At 29.6% G+C, this 5,635-nt stretch overlaps 1 protein-coding gene across 1 annotated transcript in view; it reads right to left on the bottom strand.

Moving 5' to 3' along the window:
• LOC106474583 (BTB/POZ domain-containing protein KCTD12-like) overlaps positions 1-5,635 on the bottom strand; it is a 141,140-nt gene that overhangs the window by 133,018 nt on the left and 2,487 nt on the right. The window lies entirely within an intron of this gene.

Raw genomic sequence — 5,635 nt, 5'->3', positions numbered from 1 at the left:
AACAAATAATATAAACATACACATGTGTAACAAAAATAATTATGTTTTGTTTATTATTAAGCACAATGATACACAATGAGCTATCTATGCTGTTGCCACCAAGGATATCGAAACCAGATGTTTAGTGTTATAAGATCTTAGGTGTACCGTTGAGTCACCGGGGTCATACCTAAATTTTAGCATGTAATATTAAACTAAACAAGAATTGTTTTCAGGCTATACTATGAATACAGTATTGGCAAATAATTGGAACCATTTACTTATTGGTATATTTGTTTAAATATTTGTATAATTTCATCGTTATAATCCATTAGCACCAGTTGAGTGTTGGGTAGAATCTGTGACCATTTCTATCAGGGTAGTAAAGGTTTGATTTTTAGTATTAAGTCTTTGTTGTTGTTGCTTTTTACCTGTAATGTATGATATAAAACCTCTTCAGGTACACGAGTGTTAGCTTTAAGATTACGTGATATCATAATGACAAGAAAATATAAAGCTCTCAGTTTCGGGAAGTATATTTTATTATTTTATTTGTAATGCACAACAGATAAATACAGCAAAAATTTCAATAAATCAAAATTAGTGAACTTCAAAAACCTTAGCCCTCTCACTCATTTTGCACTTTCAACAAACATTAAGTGCACATTAAATAATACATTCTAACAAAAACTTTATTCTCTGACTTTGCATCTTGGAAACTAGTTGTTAGAATTTGCTAAACAAATCTGTAACTGGAATTATTTCTATTGAACCAAGTAGAAGTTATCCTACTTATTAAGTTAATATCAAACTACTATTCAATAACAGCTTAAATTATGTGTCCATTCTATTTATGTCTTTAGTCAGCTAATTATTGGAAAGTTATTTTTTCAAGCCCCATTTCAAAATGTAAAAATTGAAGTTTAATATCTTAACACATTTCTGTAATTTTATGTTCGCACATAACATAGAAAATTAAGTTTTGCTACTCAAAATATAATGTAATGTTATCCTAGTTCAAATATTATTTAGAAAAAGGAGTTTGAGCCAGTTCAAGCTCAATACATATTTTATAGCTTATCTCAAGATGAAACATATTTGTAGACATGTTTACAGCAGTACTCGTATAGTGTAATAGTGAAACTAATCTTTTAGGTTTGACTTATACGAGATCTCTAAGCTCATCTTCAAAAGCTTACAACGTTTGCTGTCTCTTCAGATGTAAGATGAATGTCTGATGATTATGTTTATGCCTTTGGTGTCTCATCATATAGATAGTGTGTTTATAGATGGGGAATTTATTCTCTTTTATGTATGTTTATCTATTTACATGTTAAAGTGTTCGAAATATTTACTAGAAATTTAATATGAACTTGTAAGTATAGATTACATGTAGACCAATAGTGAACCCTTACATTTACCTTTTGTGTCTCGTTTAGCTCTTGGAAATATGTTCAAGATTTAATTATTACTTGTAAAGTGTTAATCTAAAGTAGAATTAACAATATACTCCTGTTTTGTGTAATATATTATTATAAGAATCGAGTTATCCTTGCCTGAGCTCTGGCATTAGCAGCTTTGTAAAGGATGTAAGATGCCTGCATAATTTGGTTTCGTTTGTCCTCAAGTATTATATCGACTGTTTCTAAGTGAACTTTGCTTGTACATGTGATATTAGACTGTATATTTTATCCATTCTTAATTGTACGTAGTGACTGTTAGATTATCGTGCGATAAGTTAATGTAAAAGGAAAGTGCATAATAAAAACCCCCCCTTCCTTTTGTTTTTGCTGTTGGAAAATTAATATACAAAAACTGTTTTGACAACATCATACGTTGCATGAGAAGTATAGATGTCAGTGCTATAACAAACAGTACACTATAAAATTTTTGTAACACCGGATAGAGGGGAATTATATATTATCAACATTCTTGGAATGAAATTAATGTTTGGGTCTCGCACTGTTTATTTTTTTCATAAACTCATTTTAAATGTGTATAATTTCAATGAATTTTTTTCAATAAGTTACAAATAACAAATAGTTTCAATATTGCTTATAATTTACATCAAATTAGATTTATAGTAATTAATGTGCAACAAACAAAATTCCTAGTGATATTTTTTGTTCGTTTTAGTGTAATGCTACACAATAACCTATCTGCTTTATATTCACAACGGATTTTAGCGTTTTAAATCCGTAAACTTACCGCTAATTCATTAAGGTACTAGTAATAAACATGATTTTAGATGGATAGTGACTAATGCATTAGGATATAACTGAAATTTTGTTGTTTTTTTTTCTAAAATGCTGAAAACTAACTTATCATCAAAACACAGCTAGCAGCGAGAGTACCCACCTAATCACGTAAGGCAGATTGGTCATAGAAGTTTTGTAGTTTGCTTGTTTCTCATAATTAAAACTATTTATTATCAGTTATAGTTATCATTGTAATATTGTAGCAGATCTTTATGTAAAAGCTATTACACAATTAATTGACTAATCAGTACGAAATCACTTGTTTCAAAAGCCTCTGGTGGCTAAGTGGCAAGTCTGATGGCTTATAACGCTAAAAACCTGATTTATATTATCATGGTGGGAAGAGTGCAAGTAAACCATTGTGTTGCTTTGCGCTTAACGACAAACAACTAAACAATTGTTCGAATAATAATAATTATCACCAAGCATTACGACGATGGCTTGTAATAAAACCGAATTTTGGGTCATTTCATAAAACACTGAATTTGCGAAAAACATATCTTTAAATAAATGATAGTTAAAATAAATGAAAATACCAAAAAAAATTAACTTCTGATCTCTAATTAGAATCACAATTATCAATATTTTTGTATTTTTGGTTATTGTAAACCATTAAATGTATATCATTTAATACGTTGTAAATATTGTCATAATGAGTTTGTTTTATGATTATAGTTTTTAATATTCTCTTTATGACATGTGTCGAACTATATATTTGTCTTGTTTCTTATTTCTTTTAAATATTTATATCTTAGCCCTCACTTTTCTGCATGCTTTTTGTACTTTGTATTTTGATAAAATTTCGATTAATCTTAATTATAAATTAATTCGAATACAAATGTTGTCTTACCATGAACCAAAGTGTTTGACGATCTCGAGAAGAACAATTTGGTAAACGTTTCGGCTAAGCGATTTCTTTTACGGGACCTGGTGGTGTTCATTTGGCCGAAACGTTAGTTTTTCACCTTGCAGCGATTTTTCTTCTTTTTATTATTCCCTATCGCTGCATTTCTATTCACTTTTGTTTTCGTTTTTCAGTAGAGTATATTGTAAAGTGCTAATTGCAAGTGAGGCTCTTAGCACGTCGACAGTGCAGCTTTTCAGCAGACAAGAAATAACTGATATCAACTTCCTCACTAGAAACTTTTATTTCGAGTATTAAGAACCGCATTCCCTCGTTAAATGTTCTATTACGTTATCTATCGATACTTAATATACATATTTATTCTTTGGAGTCTTTAAGATTTCAAATCAATACAAATTTTTGGATTGAATATATTGAGAGCCTTATTTTCTGCTAAGTTCTAATCTTGGAACACCTCTGTCTAGTGTAGCACAAATCACATTCTAAATATATTGCAATCATGTAAGTGTATTTGTGTGTATTTGTAGTTTGTTTTGGAGTAAAGCTACTGAACAAGGTATATCTCAAACTTATCGGTGGATCGTATCAGAAAGACATTATACACAAACGAGAGACAGTCCGTGCTATAAAGGTGTGAAAGTCAAAACTGAAGAAGATTGTAAAATGATCACCGACAGCATTGTGATGTTATATTTGTGTTAAGAAGAAGAAAAAAATCATGAACGGTTCCCTTCTTAGTCATATCATTATGTTCTCTTCTTTGGATAACTTCATCTTAGTATTTATTCTTCTCCCCCCGCCCCTTTATCACTATTCTAATTCTTTTGCTAATTTCGACTCATATTCTTTTATACCGTTATGCTCCAAATGTTAGTTTTAACTTGTTGGTTAATTTCAGCTTTTATGGAACTTTACAAGATTTTTTTGCTGGCATGAATTTAGGCAATGTTAACTTTTTACACAGCTAAGTGGTCTTCTATTATATACTTAGAAATAAGAGAAGTTTAATAAGCAAACCATGATTAATCTGAATAAATATTCTAAATAAAAGTTAAAAATAACCTAACCTAAACCTCAAGTCTTTCATAAAATATCAAACTCTAGTCTCGGTTGTTTATTCGATTACTTAACTGAGTATCCATGTGAAATATAGGGTTGATCAAACACGAGATGTTTAACAAAGTATTAAATGTACATTTACACTACACGAATGTTGAGGATAATATATATATGCCTATCAAATACTAAATATCTAAGTTGAATACTGAAATAAATGATAAATATTGAACACTAACACATTCTACATTAGCAAGAAAAGTGTCAGATTACTTACAGGAAACATAAAACTTTCTTAACTAAAAATATTACATACATCGTTATTAAGTATATCCTCGATAAATCTGCTATATATAAGTATTGGGGAGCGTTATTCAATTCCGTAAGCGTACTAGCTTGATATCCTAAAAACTGAAACGTTTTATCATATCTTTTCTGAGGTTCCTTGAAGTAATTACATTTAGGACATTTTTATGATATATGTATTTACATATTACTTAATAAGATATATTCTAACACATTTCGTACCGGAGGTCAATTTATTGTTTCCACTTTTATAAACCGTTGTAGTAAACGTTAAAGAAGAGTTTGAGGAAACAGCTATATAATATTTACTTTAAAACTCTAAATATTTTCTGATACAATGTACACCTTTACAAACTACAGAAACTTCTAGAGATATAATTTATCAAAGCAATAGGATTGATTTCTTAAACATGGAATTATTCTTACAATTTTCATTCACACTTTATCTGCGCGGCTGTGTGGAAGAAATATCTAGGTTTATCATAAATTATAAATAGTTTATTAACTAATATGCTTTGTAATTCTTTAACCGTATGATAAAGAGTTTATATTAGTAATAATTATATAGATAGGATATACTATTCTTACTATGCCAATCTTATTATGCTAAAATGTAGGCCAAAAATCCTGCCAAAGATTACAGTTCATTTATAAATAACACTACATTAAACAAAAACGAATTCTGAATTGTTTCTCCCAGTAATTGTATATTTACGATCTTATATGCAAAGATGGAAATCTGATTAATGAAATATAGAAAAAAAAAGTCCACTGAGACCCGGATGTACTACTTCATGACTGATAAGAGTTAAAGTAGCTGAGAAACTGCGTTTTTCAGATGCTAAGTTGAACTAGATGTCAGAGGATTGATTTCAAAACAGCATTTTAAGTATTATTCGTAAATTTCGTGTTGATTCCAAAGCTATTTTTAAAACAAAAACTATCATTGTTAGGCCCAAAGATGCACAATGTACTCCGAGCCCATCTCAGAAATCGAAGCTAGAACCTTAGCATTATAAGCCCGTTGCTGTTAAACAGCAGGAGAGGTGGCGGAATGTCAAAAATTTATGCAGTTTAGAAATAATTTGTTCTCTCTTTTTCTTTTACATTCATGTCATTTCAGATGTGAAGAGAAAACTATGCTGATAAAAGGAAACATTACGTGAAAATT

The sequence above is a fragment of the Limulus polyphemus genome, unplaced genomic scaffold, assembly GCF_000517525.1.
Source record: "Limulus polyphemus unplaced genomic scaffold, Limulus_polyphemus-2.1.2 Scaffold140, whole genome shotgun sequence".
In the NCBI taxonomy this organism is placed as follows: domain Eukaryota; kingdom Metazoa; phylum Arthropoda; class Merostomata; order Xiphosura; family Limulidae; genus Limulus; species Limulus polyphemus.
The sequence above is the reverse complement of the archived record's forward strand: the minus strand, read 5'-3'. Positions and strand labels throughout refer to the sequence as shown.